General features: G+C 38.8%; 1 long non-coding RNA gene across 1 annotated transcript; it reads left to right on the top strand.

Moving 5' to 3' along the window:
• The first annotated feature begins 327 nt into the window (after positions 1-327).
• Positions 328-18,066, top strand: LOC133794034 (uncharacterized). The gene is made up of 3 exons (XR_009875095.1): positions 328-393; positions 513-612; positions 17,927-18,066. It is a non-coding gene; the product is annotated as an uncharacterized LOC133794034 (long non-coding RNA).
• Positions 18,067-21,777: the final 3,711 nt, after the last annotated feature.

The following is a 21,777-nucleotide window of genomic DNA, read 5'->3' as shown; positions in this document are numbered from 1 at the left end:
TGCCATTTCGATGCAAAGTCGATGGTACATCGATGCCAATGGTGTTTCGATGCCAAATCGATTCTATATCGATGCTATTTCGAAGCAATCATGAAAACTTGATTGTTATCCCAAACGATGCAATTGCGATGCAATTTCGATACAATTTCGATGTTAGGGGTATTTTTGTCTAAAAAATTGAAATTGTCATATATTTGGGATAGTAATTTATGGTGGCATATTGAAAAAATTTACAAAGTTATTATGCATATAATATGAAATTTCCCTTTTAAAAATATAAGATATTATCTTCTATGATTCAGCATATATAGTGTACATTGGAGACAGGACAGAACGAGCCTTCCACGCGTCAGCATCTCTTCACATGAGCATGCTCAAAAAAGTTGCATGGAGGTAATATTATTATTATTATCATAACAAATTTTATTTATTTTAAAATAAAAAATTTTACATTATTGTTAACACTATAAGTTCTGGTGCTTACTCATTTGTTCGATGAATACTTTTTTCAGCAATCATTATGTTGCACCAGCATCTCTTCTCCGCAGCTACAAGAGAAGTTTCAATGGATTCGTTGCCATCTAAATGAGGAAGAAGCACAACAAATGGCTGGTGTGTGTGAAGTGTCACGGGCCGGCTATTTGGGTACTCCAACTAGACGGAACGCGCGGCACTTGCAGACTCTTCAAGCTAGCAAGTCAGCCTACAACACACACCTACAGGCAAACAAACTCATCGGTTAGCCACATACACATCTCGGACATGCAACGGGCAATAACGAAGTATGAGCAAGCACAAAGCAAGTCATTCCTAGGAACGTCCACACAACACAAAGCACACAACAAGGCAAATGGCACGCAGTGGCCCAACGAAGCTAACAAACAAGCAACACATAAGCAACAAGGAGGCACACAGGGGCAAGTATGGATAAATGTTATTTCATTAATATATAGCCTTGATAGGGCAAGGGAGTACACAACTTTGGCCCCTATCTACTGATGGCCATGGTGCTTCCCTAAGTCACCAGGTCACCTCCCCCTAAGGAGCCTTCTAAGGAAATAAAGTCTTCCCAGGAACATATATGATTTTTGTCTGGGAGACATATGCAATATTACAAAACTGCCACTACCCTATCCCATGAGGTTGCTTGGTGCAAGACTTGACTAATGATCAAGCACCAAGGCATGCTCATTACAAAATGGCCCCATGTGGGTGTGCCAAAGGGGCAGAACGCCACACTCTCCCCCACTTAATCTTTTGGCGCCCTCGACGAAGTAGCTTGTAGATCTTCAATCTTCTGCGTGAGCTTCTTCAAGTCTTCCGCCCTCTCCCAGCTGATCTCGTCATCAGCGAGCCCCTTCTATTTTACCAGATATTCTTTATGCTTTTTACGGTCAGTGGTGACCGTTCTTTCCGCCAGGATTTCTTCAGGTTGACGCTTGCTCCTTGGCTGAACATTGACTCCTCCTCTGGTTGACTGGTTGCGCTCTGGATTGGCTGGATCTTCATGATACGACTTCAAGTTGCTGACGTGAAGGACCGGGTGTATCTTCATCCAATCGGGTAGGTTGACTTTGTATGAAGTTAGGCCTACTTTTGAGATGACTGAGACCGGACCCTCGTACTTGCGAACGAGTCTGATGTCTTTGTCCCCTCGGAATCTCAACTGTTCGGGCCTCAGCTTGATTAACACTAAGTCACCTGCTTTGAACTCCAGTGGTCTGCGCTTCTGATCTGCCCACTTCTTCATTCTTCTTGAGGCTTTTTCTAGATAAGCTCGGGCAATCTCTATTGTTTTCTTCCAGTCTTTTGTGAAGTGAAAGGCTCGCGGTTTTCGACCGCGATATTCGTCCACTGTGTGGGGTAACAGTGGTTGCTGTCCATTAACAACTTCAAAAGGGCTCTTATTCGACGAAGAAATCTTTTGAGAGTTGAAACAAAATTGAGCTACATCGAGTAGTTGCAGCCAATTCTTCTGATTGGCATTCACAAAGTGGCGCAAGTACTCCTCCAACATCCCGTTGAATCTTTCTATCTACCCATCTGTCTGCGGATGGTAGCTCGAGGAAATATTCAGTTGTGACCCCAAGAGATTGAATAATTCGGACCAAAACGTCCCCGTGAATCTTCCATCTCGGTCACTGACGATGTTCTGGGGCACTCCCCAATATTTGACAATATGTTTGAAAAATTGTCTGGCTGTCTCTTCTTCCGAACAGTACTTCGACACTGGGATGAATGTTGCATACTTCGAGAATCTATCCACGACCACCAAGATCGCACTTAAATCTCCTGTCTTCGGAAGACTGGTGATAAAGTCAAGCGACACGCTCTCCCACGGTCGGCTTGGGACTCGCAAGGGCTCCAACAACCCAGGTGTCTTGTTCCTATCGACCTTGTCTTGCTGGCAGACCAGACATGTTTTGGTGTACTCCACTACATCGTCTCGCATTTGTGGCCAGTAATATCCCTGCTTCAAGAGGGCATGGGTACTCTGCCACCCTGGATGACCTGCCCACAGAGTGTCATGACACTCGCTTAGTAATGTCCTTCGCAAATCTCCAGCTTTTGGAACATACAAGCGCCCCCCTTTGGCCCACAGAAGATCATCCTCCACCCAGAATTGGCGAGTCTTGCCTTCTTTTACGAGCTTCAGGATGGTCCTGACAACTGGGTCTTTCTCCAGGTTTTCTTTAATGCGTTCCTTGAGTGGAGTGTTCACCACGCTAGCCGACAAGCTAGCCATGATCTTTAGAGTCGCCAACTCCGCTTTGCGACTCAACGCGTCAGCTGCCTGGTTTAAGCATCCTGCCCTGTGCTCAAAACGGAAGTCGAATTCTGCCACAAACTCCTGCCATCGAGCCTGCTTAGGGGTCAGTTTCGGCTGAGTAAGGAAATGACTCACAGCTGCATTATCCGTCTTCACTACGAACTTTGACCCCAGCAAGTAATGCCTCCACACTCGCAAGCAATGTATAACTGCGAGGAGCTCCTTCTCCTGGGCAGTATACCTCCTCTCAGCTTCAGACAACTTGGGACTTTCGTATGCGACTGGGTGGTCCTCTTGTACTAGTACCCCTCCCAGAGCATACTCTGATGCATCTGTCTGTACTTCGAAGGGCTTGCTAATAGTTGGCAAGTCAAGAACAGGATCCTTCATCATGGCTTCTTTCAAACTCCTGAACGCTTCAGCACACTTGTCAGTCCACGCCCAAGTCACACCCTTTTTCAGAAGCTCGGTCAAGGGTGTCGCCCTTCTTGAGTAGCCGTCCACAAATCGCCTATAGTAGTTGGCTAGGCCCAAGAAGGAGCGGAGTTCTTTCACATTTGTGGGGGCTTTCCATTCCTGGATTGCCCTCACCTTCTCCAGATCCATACGAATACGGCCACGTTCCACCACGTGGCCTAAGAACTTGATGCTCTCCTGTGCAAACGAGCATTTCTCTCGCTTCACATATAGCTGGTTCTCTCTCAACTTCTGAAACACTTGAGCCAAGTGTTCTTGATGCTCTTCGATCATGGCACTATAAACCACGATATCATCCAAGCACACCACCACGAACTTATCTAGATACTCGTGGAATACTTGGTTCATTAGTGTACAAAAGGTAGCAGGTGCATTTTTCAACCCAAACGGCATTACTCGAAACTCAAATGCTCCGTATCGAGTAACACATGTAGTCTTTGGTTCATCCCCATCTGCAATCCTCACCTGATAGTAGCCCGATCTCAAGTCCAACTTTGTGAAGTATTTGGCTCCACTTAGCTGGTCGAAAAAATCAGCAATCAGAGGGATAGGGTAGGTGTTGCGAACTGTCACCTTATTGAGAGCCCTATAGTCGATGCACAGTCTCAAGCTCCCATCGTGCTTCTTCTGGAATAGCACGGGTGCGCCATATGGCGCCTTCGACGGTCTGATGAAGCCTGCCTCCAATAGCTCTTTTAATTGCTTCCTCAATTCTTCTAGCTCAGAGGGTGCCATTCTGTATGGCACTTTTGTTGGAGGTTTCGCTCCGGGCACCAGCTCTATCTGGTGATCAATCCCCCTCTTTGGTGGCAAGGCTTTGGGGAGTTTATCTGGCATCACATCCCCATACCCCTTTAAGACCCTCGTAATTTCTAGTGGAACAATTTCTTCCACTACGTCTTCGAACACGGTGGGTACAGCTACATAAGTGGGCTCCTACTTCCTCACACCCTTCTTGAACTATAAAGCTGAGAGAAGCTTCACACCAGGGGGTGGTTTCACCTTTGCAGGTACCATTGAAGGAGTCTCTCCAATTATGAGTAAGCTTCCAGTGGCAGGAATTGGAATGGCACCTTTCTCGGTTAGAAAGTCCATTCCCAAAACCACATCGAAGTCGTCCATGTGGACGACCACCAAGTCAGTCTGCCCCTCCCACGTGTCGATTTTCACTTTTACCCCTTTAGCCACGCCAGTTGTGGCCAAGGCTTTGGATTTGACCACTTTCATGCGGCCTGCATCTTTCTCCAGCTTTAGTCCCAGTCGCTTTGCTTCGAGTTCAGAGATGAAGTTGTGGGTGGCGCCAGTATCAATCATTACGCTTTTGGCAGGCTTGCCATTGATAGCGGCATCCACGAACATTAGCCCTTTCCCCAGGGTCTTCTTCCCTTTCTCGCCATGCTTCTTGAGAGCGTTCAACAGGCGGACAGCGCCCATGTGCGCGTACTCTTCTTCTTCCTCTTCTCCTTCGCCTTGCTGTTCTTGGCCGATGAGGGCATTCAGCTTGCCCCGAAATTGGCAAACTGCCGACTTGTGTGGGCCTTTGCAAATCCAACAAGCTAGCGGCTTCTTCCCTGCAGCAGCATCTGTCCCACTGGACGAATTGGACTCAGCTGTCCTCCTCTCTCCCCCACTCTTACCCTGCCAGGACTTCCCAGACTTCTTACTCCCGGCGCTACTCGAGCTGGCTGGAGGAGTAGCCCTTTTCGGCAAGCTGCTCTCCGAAGTGTAGTCTTTTAAGCGTTCGGCAGCAGCTTGAGCGGTGGCTTGATCAGACACCCGCTGTCTTTGAAGTTCTTGCCTGGCCCACGGTTTCAATCCCTCGAGGAAGCAGAAGAGCCTATCCACTTCAGACATGTCTTTAATATCGAGCATCAGTCCCGAAAATCTCTTTACATATTCTCGGACTGTCCCGACTTGTTTAAGCTCTCGTAACTGGCGACGAGCTATGTAAGCTACATTTTCTGGCAGAAACTGCGTCTTTAATTCCCTCTTCAGGTCCGCCCAAGATGTGATGGTACACCTGCAATTCTCTATGTCATCATACTTGGTCCTCCACCACACCTTGGCATCTCCCGACAAATACATGGTAGCCATGGCAACCTTTCCGTCTTCTGAATCGGCCCGCACGACTCTAAAGTAATGTTCCATGTCAAAGAGGAAATTCTCCAAATCCTTTGCATCTCTGGCCCCATTATAGGGTCTCGGCTCAGGTACTTTGGCTCGGCCATATTCCATACCTATCGGCCCTGCTGCAGGGGCATTCCCAACCGCTCGCATGGTCAGGTTTACCTTGGCAGATAGCTCAGCCATTTCTTCTCTGAGCACACCGACTGCCTCCCTACAATCTTCCGACGTGTCATTTATTGAAACTTCTTGTTCCTTTAGCATGCGCTCCACCGCCGCGATGCGTTCCTCCCACCTAGGGGAAACAGAAGTACTTGTTGGAGTGTTTCTTTTCTCCAATGCGATAATTCTGGATAGAAGAACATCATTCTCCTTCTCCAACGCAGCTATGCGATTGTTTGCATCAGACGATCCCGAGTCCTGACTTGCAGAGGAAAGATCCTTGACCCTCTCGTCCAGGCCATCTAGTTCCCTTACTCGCTTCTCAAGAGCTTCGATCCTCAGAGTGTGGCTCACCATAGTGTGTCTTTTGCCAAGCGCTTTCTAACTTGGCTTTGATACCAACTGTCACGGGCCGGCTATTTGGGTACTCCAACTAGACGGAACATGCGGCACTTGCAGACTCTTCAAGCTAGCAAGTCAGCCTACAACACACACCTACAGGCAAACAAACTCATCGGTTAGCCATACACATCTCGGACATGCAACGGGCAATAACGAAGTATGAGCAAGCACAAAGCAATTCATTCCTAGGAACGTCCACACAACACAAAGCACACAACAAGGCAAATGGCACGCAGTGGCCCAACGAAGCTAACAAACAAGCAACACATAAGCAACAAGGAGGCACACAGGGGCAAGTATGGATAAATGTTATTTCATTAATATATAGCCTTGATAGGGCAAGGGAGTACACAACTTTGGCCCCTATCTACTGATGGCCATGGTGCTTCCCTAAGTCACCAGGTCACCTCCCCCTAAGGAGCCTTCTAAGGAAATAAAGTCTTCCCAGGAACATATATGATTTTTGTCTGGGAGACATATGCAATATTACAAAACTGCCACTACCCTATCCCATGAGGTTGCTTGGTGCAAGACTTGACTAATGATCAAGCACCAAGGCATGCTCATTACAAAATGGCCCCATGTGGGTGTGCCAAAGGGGCAGCACGCCACATGAAGCACCTTATCTCTTTCTTTTGGAATTATCGACACTAACATATTACTCCCTCTTTCTTTACATATATATTAGATACAACAACATGATTGCAGGTTTCCTTAATTTTATTTATAAAATTTATTAATTATTTTTATTAAATTTATATAAATTTTAAATAAATATCTTATTTTAATTAAATAATTTATTTATTTTTATTTAAGTTCATGTTTATTCTAGTTTTTGAATATAAGAGTGACAACAAAAGATTATTTATTATATGTGTAGGGGGTGTTTGGTATGGGTATTCGGTTTGGTGGGAATAAGAATGTCAAATCTAACACATGTTTGATAAATTTATTTTTCATGGCATAGGAGTTTGTGTTTCCAAGTGAGTCCCATTTTTTAGTTTGATTTGAGAGTAATCTTAACCCCTTTAAACACTTGATTTTCACATTCTCTTAATCTAAACTCCCTCTAACTCTACTCTCCCAAAGCCAAACATTATACCAAACACCCCCTTAATGTAATATTAAATATTATACCTGGATTTTAAATTTAAGTTTTTTGCTAGTTTTTTTTCAAAAGCAGTTTGTTTCTAATTGATAGTAGATTATATTATATATTTAATATGATATTATTCTAATATATGAGTTTAAGTTTTATTTTATTTTATTTAAGTTATAAAATGTATGATTTTATTATTTTTAAATAATTATCATTGTAAAATATCTCAAAAATGTCAGATTTTAATTTGTTTAATTATTTATTTATTTGATTTATTATTCTTAAATAACTATCATTGTAAAATATCACAAAAATGTCCCATTTTAATTTTTTTAATTATTTATTTTATTTTATTTAAGTTTAAGTGATGTTTGCAATCTATTGTTAAATATAAGAATATTCTGTTAAATATAAAAATATTCAGTTTTAACGAAATAGAGAAGACTTATATATAAAAAGTATGTAGATAACGGAAATTCTAGGTTTTAACGGTTTTTAATTTTTTTCCGTTAACTTTAACAAAATATTCTTATATTTATCGGTAGATTGTAAACATCACTTAAACTTAAACAAAATTAAATAAATAAATAATTAAAAAAAATTAAAAATAAGATATTTTTGAGATATTTTACAATGATAATTACTTAAAAATAATAAAACTATAAATTGTATAACTTAAATAAAATTTAATTAAACATATAGTATATAATTTTGTGTTGTTAGTGCCAAATTCAAAAACTAGAACAAACATAAACTAAAACAAAAACTAATCAATTAATTAATTAAAATATAATATTTTAAAGATATTTTATGATAATTTAAATAATTAAATCATATTTATTTAAAACTAATAAAGGCATACGTATCATTTTTTTATCTTATAAATTTGTGTGATAATTTATTTTATATCAAGTGATTGAAACTCTTTTTCTTCATCAAATTCACCAAAGGACATTGCGAGATATATTAGAAACTAAAAATAGTTTATGCATATATATTATTGTCTACACTATGACTTTTTTATTCTTATTTTATTTCTATTATTAATTTCTTTTTAAATATTATTGTATTTTATATATTTGTCATGTAGCCATGTAAATATATATTTATGTCAATGTTATATTTAGATGTCATATATGTAGAGATTATTGATATAATTATTTATATATACTATAGAACTATAATTTATTCTATTATATATATTTTTTTAAAAGAGTGAACCAATTTTTATTAAAATTATACACAATATTTACAACTTTAAAACTAAGCAAACATGCATTGCATGGAACTTCTACCTAGTTTATATATATATAAATATATATATTTATATGACAATGTTTAATGTGTATAGGTATGCCTGAATAATTATATTTAGTACATTGTTATACATATATAAGTATTTGTTGAAAACTAAACTTAATATGGGAGAGAATATTGTAGAGTCCAAGAACTTTACTTAGCTAGTTAGATAGTAGTAGTAATAGTAATAGCTAGTAGTAGTTATAGTATGATTATTACTGTGGATTTTGGTTCAAGCCGAGACTTAGTTGGAAACTCGTAGTAACACTTGTAGATTTTAAAAGTTTAACCTATAGTTTAAGAATATTAATTATAACTTAAGGTTTGATTAATATGACTGATAATGGAGATGATAATTATTATACTATAACGTTTAGAAAGACCCAATAAGATATTAACACTTCTCATGTGTATGTTTAATAAGAAATTAAGTATTTTTGAGGAATAAGTTTATTAAGAGCAATATTTCAAAATCCTAGGGTGTGCCAGCAGCTTTGAAATCGTTAAAGGACTTAATCAAGGCTGTTTACTCAATTCTAATTAGGCTGAAAAAGTGTAATTACGTGTATAATATTTCAGCGTATGCCGATATATAGCAACTCTAGGAGGGGATATATCGCCATACAGGGATACGAAAAACATGTAGCTTCGCATGACAACCTCGATGAGCCTCGGGAGCATCAGTCCAAGCGATATATCGGCTGTGGTGCATGGTTTTTTAATGATTTTGAAACCGAGCTCATTTTAATACTTAACCTCTTGATAAGTCCAGAATCTTTTTGACCGAGTCTTCAGCCTCTACTGAACGATTATTCAAATGTTTTTCAATTAAAAAGTCATTATTTTATTCGAGCTAAATGAAGATCTTTTCATTCTTGAACTATATGAATAGGACCTAGTACCCAAACATTTCTTCATTCATCAAGCTGAGTTCAGAGCCTACAAGCTGCTAGGATTACTTTAGAGTGTTAAACACTTGGGTTAGGGTTATAAGCTTTATCATTATAAGCTTACTAAACACTTGGGAAGTAAGGTTTATAGTATATTTCAGTTTCGAGGTGTAGTTCAGTCATAGAAGCATTCAAGGTATTCTTATTCTTAGTTTCTTTCAATACTGTTTCATTAAGTTCTTATAGTTTTTATCTACTCAATTCTTAACTCATCTTCTCTATTCTTGGTTAGGCATCTATGTTCTTCGAACTTGAGATTTCTTGTTGGGAAGTATCTTTTCGATGGTGTAGCTCATTCTTTTCATCTTTTTCTTTTAGAATACTCACATTTCTTAAATATGGTTTTTAGGAGTGTTCCAAAGTCCCGATCTTGTTCTCACATTCTGGTTTTTGGTAAAGAAAATAGGGTAGATTTATATACTTTTATGTTGTAGATATATGTCTATGTTATAAGTATGATATGTTTTTAGTTGTTTTAGTATATGAATTGTTTAGATAATAAATCACATAATTTTTTTTGATAACAAATATGTAACTTGTTCAGATAACAAGTCCCAATAGTAGATTCCTTGGGCATATGATTGTTTAGATAACGAGCCCCATAAATTTATATGAATTGTTTAGATAACTAGTCCCGTTAATTTTTGGGCATATGATTGCTTAGCTAGCAAGTCCCAAGAAGTATGATGGCCATTGTAATAGATGTTGTGTTTATATAGTCATATGATTATAGTTTACAGTTTATAGTTTATGTGTATGTATATGTTTCATGCTCGTAGTAGATTTTTCTTGTTGGGCATTAGGCTCATTCCTTTATGTTTTAAATGAGTAGGAAAATAGTTATGGCAGCGGGAAGTTTCTTGGCAGCTTGAGGATGTGTATTGAGGGAGAATGAAATCGGTGGACTGCGCAAATGATTTGAGGATGAAGTTGTTTAAGTCTTTCAATCACATTTTTATGTATTTTTCCGCATCTGAGTTGTAACGAATTTTAAGATCTAAGTCATGTTTTATTTTATTTTCAAAACAATGGGATCTCATACCCTACTCTAAATTTTATGTTAACCTTTGTTTTACAATTTTAATAAAGTTATGGCTATTTCATATGTATGTTTTCTTAAGATTAGTATTTATGTATAGTAGTTATATAATGGTCCAAAGTCTAGAATAGTTGGGTTGTTACAGTTGGTATCAGAGCAACGGTTCATCCGCATGACTTTCTCCTCGATACACACACTCACAACTTTGAATATGACCGCCAAGTAAGTGTTTAAGTTATAGTTATTATGTTTATAAGTATAGCTAACGATTTTATTCCTTATGTTTTCAGTTAAGAATGAACGGAGCATTAACCTATGAGGATATCCGAGCCATTAAGGCTTTAAAGAGAATTAGAGAACCATGAAAAACCATAGGAGTGCTAGAAAGAATCACTCGGAGGCTGGCTTTGTTCCACAGAGAAATAGGTCATCTCTAAGAATCTAAGCAGATCATGATGAGAGCAAGGGAGCAATACATTTTAGTAATAAGACTATTTAGAGATTATCGTATCGTAATTGCAGCCTTAGAGGAGATATGGGAAACAATGGATAATGAAGATGAATTGCCGATAGCGATGAGATATTATTTTCTCTTAATTAGGTTCACTTCAAAAATGAAATTTTAGTTTACAAATGAGCAAAAGCATAGGATTTTTAAGAACCTTCCTCGAGGGCATTTTGAGGCACATGATAATGAAGACTATGAGGAATTAAATGATGATATGCTAGATGAAGGATCGGATATAGAAGATCCTGATTTTTAGAATAAGATTAGTTTCATTATTTGTTTTAATTTATTATTTGTTTTCTTTTATGGTTGTAAATAGTGAAAACTTTATTTTCCAAATTAATATCAATGTTATTTTGTTAACATGTATGAGTTTGATTTTCTTTTGCAATCATAATAAATAATAAATAAAATAAATAATGACTAAGTTCAGTGACGGTGGATACAAATCAATTAACCAAGTTTCGATATTGAGAGTTAGGGGGCAATAGTAGTGGGAACGATTTTACTGATCCCAGCCCTCCCTCAATATGGGTACCTTTCGAACAAATATTAGTTTCGAGCCCGAGAATTAAGTCATATAGGATGATTAGAAACAGACTTAGAAAATAATAAAGATGGCTTATTTTTCTAAGTATAGAAACCCACTCTAATAATAAAGAAGACTTATATAATTTTCATAAGAAGTCATAATTAATATGTCCGAGTTATGTTTGTTTAGATTAAGTTTTTCCTTAGAGCCTATTAGGGTAAAGTTATGACATGTTTCTCTCAACTGTTAAAACTCTGCTACGATGTCGTTTCGAAGATCTGCTCGCACCAACGGAAACACCTCCAACGTTACTCCGGTAAACAATGACGCCCCTCTAGTTCACAGAAGGGGAGTGCGTGCTACTGCCAGCCGCAACAAGCCACCGCCACCAGTTGACAACACTGCGGAGATCGCCAGACTGCGACAATAAGTCGAGGAATTATTGCAGTAACATAGACAACAGGCTCAGCCCAGAACTCAGCCTCCGCCTCTACCGCAGCCACAACAAATGGCCTCAGCACCCCAACAAGTTGGTCCTTTTGGGGGATGGCCAGTGGTGAATTACGCGCCGTATCCTGTACAGCACATGGAGCAAGTTTATGAGTGGTTCCGTAAGCAGGACGCTCTGAACTTTGAAGGGACTACAGACCCCTTCGAGGCAGAAGAGTGGCTAAGAAACATGGAGCCAATCCTATCGCACATGAACCTCAGCAACACAGACCGCATATCCTGCGTTTCTTCCTTGCTCAAGAAAGATGCCAGGATATGGTGGGATTTAGTCTAGCAGACGCATGATGTTGCCACCATGACTTGGACTCGATTTGTGGAGCTGTTCCACAAAAAGTACTATAATTCGGCTATACTCGCTTCAAGAGTTGAGTAGTTCGCTGGTTTGAAGCACGAGAATTTATCTGTGGCAGAGTATGCTCGGTAGTTCGACCGTTTGGCTAAGTTCGCACCGAAAATGGTTCCAACCGACTATCTGAGGGTGTCTAAGTTCGTTAGAGGACTTTGACCGAAGATCGAACTGGGGGTTACGCTGGCAAACCTAGGAAATACTACTTATGTCGACGTTCTAGAGACGACAATAGAAGTGGAAAGGCTGTAAGCTAACGTTAGTAAAGAAGAAGCCAGTAAGCCTGAGTCTAGACAGCAGAGTCAATCTCAGACAAGTCAGAACAACAACCATAACAACCACAATCAGTCCAGTAACAACAACAACAACGGTTAGAAAAGAAGGCATCCTGAAAACAAACAGTCCGACAACGATAAAAGGGCACGGACAAATAATGGAGGTAGTAAGTCGGGTTATGTAGAATACTTGCAATGTGCTAAGTGTCAGACGAAACATCCTGGTGAATGTCGTGCAAACACCAAAGGATGCTTCAACTGTGGTCAGGATGGTCACCAAAAGAGGCAGTGTCCCCAGCTCAAGCTAGAAGGGAAAAAGGAAGACAAGATGGTTCCTGCCAGGGTATTCGCCTTAACCCAAGGAGAGGCTGATGCTAGCAATAAGGTGGTCACAGGTCAGGATTCTATCCTCAATAATATATGTTATGTATTATTTGATTCGGGAGCCACTCATTCGTATATCTTGTTAGGAATGATAGAAAAACTAGACAAACCTTGTGAAAGATTTAGAATTAGGTTTGTAACCGAGTTGCCTTCGAGCAAAGTAGTTCTACCATCACGGATAGTACGAGGCCTATCGATCAAGATTGAGGACGTAGAACTAGAAGGAGACCTGATAGAACTAGACATCAAGGACTTCGACGTGATACTAGGTATGGACTGGCTAGTAAAGCATGGCACGACCAAGATGATCATGTTCGAGACTCCTGACGGCCAGAGATTATGTTTCATGGGACAAGTGTCAGGACTACGTACACCGCTAATATCATCTCTCAATGCCCAACGAATGATAGAAAAAGGGTGTCAAGCATTCTTAGCCAGCATCACGGATGTGGTAAAGGAAACACCACTTAAGGTTGGAGACATCTGTATTGTAAGAGAATTCCCAGAGGTATTTCCTGATGTCTTTCCAGGGTTGCCGCCAACTCAGGAAATTGACTTCATGATTTAATTAGTACCGGGCACCGAGCCGATCTCCAAGGCACCATACCGGATGGCACCTACAGAACTCAAGGAGTTAAAGACGCAGCTACAAGAACTCCTAGACTTGGGTTTGATTAGGCCAAGAAATTCGCCATGGGGAGCACCGTTTCTATTTATGAAGAAAAAGGACGGAAGTATGCGGATGTGCATAGACTACCGCGAGTTGAATAAGGTAACAATCAAGAATAAGTACATGCTACCCCGAATTGACGACTTGTTTGATCAACTCCGAGGTGCGACCGTATTTTCAAAGATTGATTTACGGTCCAGGTACCATCAGCTCAAGGTGCGGGGAGAGAATATTTCTAAGACAGCTTTTAGGACTCGTTATTGGCATTACCAGTTCTTGCTTGTGTCTTTTGGTCTTACCAATGCACTAGCCGCATTTATGGACTTGATGAATAGGGTCTTCAAGGACTACTTAGATAAATTCATCGTAGTGTTCATCGACTACATCTTAGTATACTCCAAGGATGAAGTCGAGCACGAGGAACATTTAAGGTTGATTTTGTCATGACTAAAGGAGCATCAACTCTACGCCAAGTTCAAGAAATGCTAGTTTTGGCTTTCGCAAGTGACGTTCCTCGAGCACATTATATCCAAGGACGGAGTTGCAGTAGACCCATCAAAGGTAGAGGTCGTGAAGGACTGGACAAGACCAAAGAACGCATCTGAAATAAGGAGCTTTCTGGGATTAGTAGGTTATTATAGGAGATTTGTAGAAGGCTTTTCTAAGATAGCCACTCCGCTCACCAACCTGACCCGGATACAGCAAAGATTCAACTAGAATGATAGATGTGAAGAAAGCTTCCAGTTGCTTAAGGACAAGCTGTGCTCAGCACCAGTACTTTGTGTACCGACACCCAACGATAAGTTTGTAGTCTACTGCGATGTGTCGAAGCAAGGGTTGGGTTGTGTGTTGATGTAGAATGATAAGGTGATAGCCTACGCCTCAAGGTAGCTGAAGGAGTACGAGCAACGCTATCCAACACATGATATGGAGTTGGCAGTAGTGGTCTTTGCGTTGAAAATCTAGCGCCATTATCTTTACGGAGAACGATGCGAGATTTATACGGAGCACAAAATTTTAAAGTACTTCTTCACTCAGAAGGAGCTTAACATGAGGCAGCACAGGTGGTTAGAGCTAGTAAAGGATTACAACTGCGAAATCCTATACAACCCGGGAAAGGAAAACGTAGTTGCCGATGCGCTAAGTAGGAAGAGTTATGGAAGTTTAGCAGTGCTAGCAAGAATAGAAAAGCCGCTACAGCAAGAGCTGATCAGTGCAGAATAGAAATAGTTGTCGGTAAGCTGGCTAATTTGTCCATCCAGTCAAATTTGCTAGATGATATACGGATTGGGCAAGGGCATGATGACACACTAACGGCACATATGGATGCAGTCAGAGAAGGAAAGGCCACAGATTTCTCAATATCAAGTCAAGGATTATTGAGATATAAGGATTGGGTATGCGTGCCAAATGATCAAAGGATTAAGATGACGATTCTAGGAGAAGCACACAGTACCCCGTACTCTATTCACCTAGGGTCAACCAAGATGATGCATGACATCAAGGTAATATATTGGTGGCCAGGGATGAAGAAGGACATAACAGAATTTGTGTCTAAGTGTCTAGTATGCCAGCAACTGAAAGCAGAACATCAGCGGTCTGCAGGCTTATTGCAACCGCTTAGCATACCAGAATGGAAATGGGACGATATAGCCATGGATTTCATGACAGGGTTGCCACGAACGAACAAGCAGTATGATTCCTCTTGGGTAGTGATAGATAGACTAACCAAGTTCGCTCATTTCCTGCTTATTAAGACTTCATACACGACAGACCAATATGGAGACATATATGTCCAAGAGAATGTACGGTTGCACGGAATCCCCAAGACAATAATGTCGGATAAAGGATCAGTGTTTACATCGAGATTTTGGGGAAGTTTACAGCAAGCCATGGGTACTAAGTTAAGTCTTAGTATATCTTTTCATCCTCAGACAGATGGGCAATCCAAGCGTACGATACAGATTTTAGAAGATATGCTACGCACTTGTGTACTTGATTTCAGAGGATCATGGAATAAGTACTTGCCGCTAATAGAGTTCTCCTACAACAATAGCTACCAGTAAACAATCGGGATGGCACCTTGTGAGTTGCTTTATGGAAGAAGGTGTCGATTGTCGCTTCACTGGGACGAGGTAGGAAAAAGGCAACTTCTCGGTCCTGAAGTTGTTAGAAAAGCTCAAGAAGCAGTAGCGCTAATTGGACAGCGTATGCTTGATGCTCAAAGTCGTAAGAAAAGCTATGCGGATGCCAAGCGACGCAATGTGGAATTCAAAGTCGGAGATCAAGTCTTCCTGAAGATATTTCCTATGAAAGGTATAAAGCGGTTTGGGAAGAAAGGCAAATTTAGTCCCCGATTTATAGGTCCTTTTGAGATATTGGACAAAGTAGGAGTAGTTGCGTAAAGATTAGCCCTACCACCAGCCCTAGCAGATAGTCACAACATGTTCCACATCTCAATGCTACGCAGGTATGTGTCAAACCCATCTCACGTCCTCAAGTACGATACGATAGTAGTCCAGAAAGACTTGAGTTACGAGGAACGACTGGTTAGCATCCTAGATAGAGGGATGAAGCACTTACAGTCCAAGAATATTCTGATAGTCAAAGTCCTATGGAGTAATAGTTCTGAACAAGAGGCGACGTGGGAGTTGGAGGAGGACATGCAAGGCCAGTATCTGGAATTATTTGGTACTTAAATTTCGAGGATGAAATTATTTTTTGTAGGGGAGAATTGTAGAGTCCAAGAACTTTACTTAGCTAGTTAGATAGTAGTAGTAATAGTAATAGCTAGTAGTAGTTATAGTATGATTATTACTGTGGATTTTGGTTCAAGCTGGGACTTAGTTGGACACTCGTAGTAACACTTGTAGATTTTATAAGTTTAACCTATAGTTTAAGAATATTAATTATAACTTAAGGTTTTATTAATATGACTGATTATGGAGATGATAATTATTATACTATAAGGTTTAGATAGACCCAATAAGATATTAATACTCGTCATGTGTATGCATAATAAGAAATTAAGTATTTTTGAGGAATAAGTTTATTAAGAGCAATATTTGAAAATCCTAGGGTCTGCCAACAACTTTGAAATCGTTAAAGGACTTAGTCAAGGCTGTTTACTCAATTCAAATTAAGCTGAAAAAGTGTAATTATGTGTATAATATTTCAGCGCATGCCAGTATATCGCAGCTCTAGGGAGCGATATATCGCCATACGGGGATACGAAAAACATGTAGCTTCGCATGACAACCTCGACGAGCCTCGGGAGCATCAGTCCAGGTGATATATCGGTTGTGGTGCATGGTTTTTGAATGATTTTGAAATCGAGCTCATTTAATCCTTAACCTCTTGATAAGTCCAGAATCTTTTTGACCGAGTCTTCAGCCTCTGCTGAACGATTATTCAAATGTTTTTCAATTAAAAAGCCATTATTTTATTCAAGCTAAATTAAGATCTTTTCATTCTTGAACTCTATAAATAGGACCTAGTACCCAGCCATTTCTTCATTCATCAAGCTGAGTTCAGAGCCTACAAGCTGCTAGGATTACTTAAGAGTGTTAAACACTTGGGTTGGGGTTATAAGCTTTATCATTATAAGCTTACTAAACACTTGGGAAGTAAGGTTTATAGTATATTTCGGTTTCGAGGGGTAGTTCAGTCATAGAAGCATTCAAGGTATTCCTATTCTTAGTTCCTTTCAGTACTGTTTCATTAAGTTCTTATAGTTTTTCTCTACTCAATTCTTAACTCATCTTCTCTATTCTTGATTAGGCATCTAAGTTCTTCAAACTTGAGATTTCTTGTTGGTAAGTATCTTTTCGATGGTGTAGCTCATTCTTTTCATCTTTTTTCTTTTAGAGTACTCACCTTTCTTAATTATGGTTTTTAGGAGTGTTCCAAAGTCCCGATCTTGTTCTCACATTCCGATTTTTGGTAAGGAAAATAGGGTAGATTTGTATACTTTTATGTTGTTGATATATGTCTATGTTATAAGTATGATGTGTTTTTAGTTGTTTTAGTATATGAATTGTTTAGATAATAAATCACATAATTTGTTTAGATAACAAATATATAACTTGTTTAGAAAACAAGTCCCAATAGTAGATTCCTTGGGCATATGATTGTTTAGATAACGAGCCCCATAAATTTATATGAATTGTTTAGATAACTAGTCCCGTTAATTTTTGGGCATATGATTGCTGAGCTAGCAAGTCCCAAGAAGTATGATGGCCATTGTAATAGATGTTGTGTTTATATAGTCATATAATTATAGTTTATAGTTTATAGTTTGTGTATGTATATGTTTCATGCTCGTAGTAGATTTTCCTTGCTGGGCATTAGGCTCATTCCTTTATGTTTTAAATGTGCAGGAAAATAGTTATGGCAGCGGGAAGGTTCTTGGCAGCTTGGGGATGTGTATTGAGGGAGAATGGAATCGGTGGACTGCGCAAACGATTCGAGGATGAAGTTCTTTAAGTCTTTCAATCACATTTTTGTGTATTTTTGTGCATCTGAGTTGTAACGAATTTTAAGATCTATGTCATGTTTTATTTTATTTTCAAAACAATGGGATCCCATACCCTTCTCTAAATTTTATGTTAACCTTTGTTTTACAGTTTTAATAAAGATATGACTATTTCATATGTATGTTTTCTTAAGATTAGTATTTATGTGTAGTCGTTATATAATGGTCCAAAGTTTAGAATAGTTGGGTTGTTACATATATTATGATGGGAGAGGATTTTTATTATAAAACTCAACTAGTTTTTTTTTTTTTTTTGGTTTGATCCAAAATGGTGGGACTACATCTCTATTTATAGGACTTATGGACCTTTCTAGAAACAAAATTAAATTATTAGCTAGTAGATTATTTTAGATAATTCTCAACTACTAACTAAGAAAGAAGATTTCTAGAATACTAAACACTCAACAACCTCTAGTAAATACATGAACATTCTAGAAGCTCTAGTAAATACATGAAGACCCTAGAAACTCTAGTAAATACATAGAAACTCTACAAACTCTAAATTCATGTAAATTCTAGAAACTAACTGTTTACCGTGTTTTTTGGAAACTATAAATATATCGAGAAATAAGAGCTAGTTAGAAAGGAAAAAAATAAACAAGATCAAGGTTTTTTGCGTGGTTGGGGCGTTAATGAGTCTTAGTCCACGAGACACTTATATTGAGCTTTAGAGAGCTTATCAATTGAAGTTTTCAGCAAGTTCAGTAGTGTTTTTGCATGCATGAAAAGTCGGATCCCTACTACAGTGCAATAAAAGCCTTATTTATAGGTGGTCATGTAGGTTGGGTTGAACTTATCTAGGCCCAATAAGGATATAAGCATAAGTGCTCTTTAATGGAGCTATAGTACAAGTGTATAAAATGATTGCAGGTTATTTAGTCTAGACCCATTGGGTCGGCTTAACCGTGGTAGAGCCTTACAACTTCTCTTTGTATGTTGATACGGACTGATGCGCGTGGGCTGTCAGGAGGATTCGGGGGACAGGATCTGTAAGAGTAGTGGCAATACCTATCCCTAGGGACATTGTACGTTTCGAGTGTATCCCTTTTCTAGGTTAGTTGAGGAGACTAACTATCGAATTTCTTAGGGACACGTTAGCCAGGTAAAGAGTTGGTCTTATTCCACTAGGACGTATGGTCCAGGTTCATTTACCAAGATGGATGTAGAGTCCCAGAATGTTTACTTAGTTAGCTAGTTAGTAGTAGTTGTAGTATTTTAGATTTCGTGGATTTTTGTTCAAACCGGAACTTAGTTGGAAGCTCCTAGCAATAGTTATGGATTTTATTTGTTTAACCTATAGTTTAAGAATATTAATTTTAACGTAAGATTTGATTAATATTGTTGGTCCTAAATATGATATTTATTATAACCTAAGGTTTAGACAGAGACAATAGGAATATGACACTTGTCATAAGCATGATTATTAAGGAATTATGTATTTTAATGATTAAATAAAGAAACAGCAGCCTTAGCACCTACTGGAAATTGTTAGGGTCGTATTTTGACTCAGTCAAAGCAGTTATCCAACCTTAATTATGCTGAAAAAGTGCAATTACATGTTTAAACTATTCACCTATGTCGATATATCGCAGCTAGGAGCCGATATATCGCCCGACGAAGGATACGGAAAACACGTTGATGTTGCACGATTGTACGAACGGAGGCTCGGGATTAGGGTAGAGCCGATATATCGCCACATATCGCCCTTAGTAGATATATTTTTTAATTTATGTTTTTAATTTTAAAATAAGCTTTTACTCCTTAAACCTGCCTCTAAATGTTTTGACCGAGTCTTAAGCCTCTATTGACCGAATAATCATTTATTTTTCAATTATATTTATTATTTTATTCAAGCCAAAAAGAGGATATTTTATTCCTAGAACTCTATAAATAGGACGTAGTACCCAGACCTTTCACTCACTCTTCAAGCTGTGATCAGAGACTCCAAGGCGCTACTGATTCCACAGAGTGATAAACACTTGGGTTGGGAAAAAGCTTTGCTATTCTTAAGCTTTATAAAACACTTGGGAAGTGAGGATTAGTGTATTTCGGTATTGAAGTTAGACCAATCATTAAGGTCAACTAAGGTACTCTTATTCTTTAAGTCCAGTTCTCTAAAACTCTTTAGTTTTCTTTAGTTCCTTTTATTAAGATCCTAACTTTTGATATTGGTTTTAATTAGGTTCTTAAAACTAAAAGATATTTCTTGGTAAGTCTCTTATTGAAGGTTTAGTATTCACATTTAATCTTTATTCTTTAGAAATACTCACCATTCTTATTGTTGCTTCTAGGAGTGTTCCAAGTCCCGTATTTCTTCTCAAATAGGATAGAACTTGATATGTTTATATGATACGTTATGTTATCTTATGTTATGTGATCTTATGTTTACATTATGTATAGTATGATATTAGACCTTGGGCATATGACTTGTATAGCTAGCAAACCCAAATAATTTATGGGCATATGACTTGCTTGGCTAGCAAGCCCCACAAATCTAATGGGCATATGACTTGCTTAGTTAACAAGCCCCAAGTAGTATAATGGCCATTGTAGTATTATATGACATATATTTATAGTATATGTTTATGATATAATTTATGTTTATGTTTTATGTTGTTAGTAGTTTTTCCGTGTTGGGCATTAGGCTCAACCCTTTACTTTTACTGTGATGCAGGAAAATAGATACAAAGGCGGAAGGATTCTTGGAACCTTGGCGTGTGTGTTGAGGTGAATTGAGTGGATGGGTTCCGTGTCGATTTGAGGACGAAGTTATTTTCTTTAGTCTCTTTAAATTACGTTTTTATGTATTTTCCGCATTTAGCTTTATAAACAATTTCATTTAAAGTTATGTTTTACTTTAAAACAATGAGCTCATTTATGTATTATAAATATTGTTTTAAAGTTTTCAATAAAGTTATGAATTTTTCTCATGTATGTTCTCTTCAAATTAGTAGTTATGTCTAGTAGGGTTAATGATCTAAGTCCTAGAAATAGTTGGGTCATTACAACGAACATCAGTTAGAAATGACAGATCGAAGGATGTATCCTGATAGCAGGTTGAAATGCAAGGATGGATCTGGAAAGCTCTATCTGGATCCCGCATGGCAAGATCTGGTTCTTGGACTGGGACGTCTCCCGTAACAATCTACTTCCCGAAGGATGGAGGCTGTGGGCACTCAAAAAGTTGGTCCAGACCTTCATCTCAGCTCCAGGTTTTCGCTACACTTGAATTATTCACCAGTCATTGGACCTAGGACGGGTCTAGGCCTTCAGGCCTCTGGTTGTTTAGTGTTCTCTAGGCCTTAACCTTTCATGAGAATCCATGAGGCCCACTCGACAATGCCACGTGTTCTTGGTGGAAAATATGGACAACACTAACCATAATAAATCATGTTTAATATTTCAACACCCCTTAAACTTGATTTGTTACTCCAAGAATGATTCGTAACTTCGCGAACGTTTTCCCTTGAGGTGCTTAGTGAAGATGTCTGCCGCTTGATATTGAGACTGAACATACTCCAACCTCACTTATTTTCTTTCAATGCACTATCGTATTTAATGATAATGCGCGTCGATGTGCTTGTTTCTTTCGTGAACGGCAGGATTCTTTGCTAGTGCAAGTGTTGATTTGTTGTCAACAAGAATCTTGATAGGCTCCTCTTGTGGCACATTCAAATCTTTCAGCAAGTTTCTTAG

The sequence above is a fragment of the Humulus lupulus genome, chromosome 8 (assembly GCF_963169125.1).
Source record: "Humulus lupulus chromosome 8, drHumLupu1.1, whole genome shotgun sequence".
In the NCBI taxonomy this organism is placed as follows: Eukaryota; Viridiplantae; Streptophyta; class Magnoliopsida; order Rosales; family Cannabaceae; genus Humulus; species Humulus lupulus.
This window is presented reverse-complemented; position numbering and strand designations above follow the sequence as displayed.